This window comes from Hesperophylax consimilis, chromosome 8, assembly GCF_061612785.1.
Source record: "Hesperophylax consimilis isolate HC1 chromosome 8, BYU_Hcon_1.0, whole genome shotgun sequence".
In the NCBI taxonomy this organism is placed as follows: Eukaryota; Metazoa; Arthropoda; class Insecta; order Trichoptera; family Limnephilidae; genus Hesperophylax; species Hesperophylax consimilis.
Genome location: NC_142843.1, coordinates 4,572,323 through 4,572,669, shown reverse-complemented (window position 1 = coordinate 4,572,669; position 347 = coordinate 4,572,323).

The following is a 347-nucleotide window of genomic DNA, read 5'->3' as shown; positions in this document are numbered from 1 at the left end:
CTATTAATTTCGACCAGTCAGTGGCTGAGTTGACATCGCGTTTGAGTCCCACCCAGGCGTAGTGGGTTCGTTTCCTCAGCTCGCTAGGTCCTCCATCAAAACACAAGCAACATTTTCCCCGCTTATTGTGGTGGTAGTAAGAGATTTTCAAATATTGTCAGGTTATTCGTAACCCGGGAATATTTGTCTTTCTTTTAAAAGTAAAAAATAAAATTAATTTCCAATTTATATTCAGTAAATACAGTAATCTAAATTATGTCATCATTTCTCGGCTACATAAACTTTTAAAGAATTTGGTGTCTAGAGTGGAGGGTGCAGACAATAATAATTAAAACGAAATTCCACAG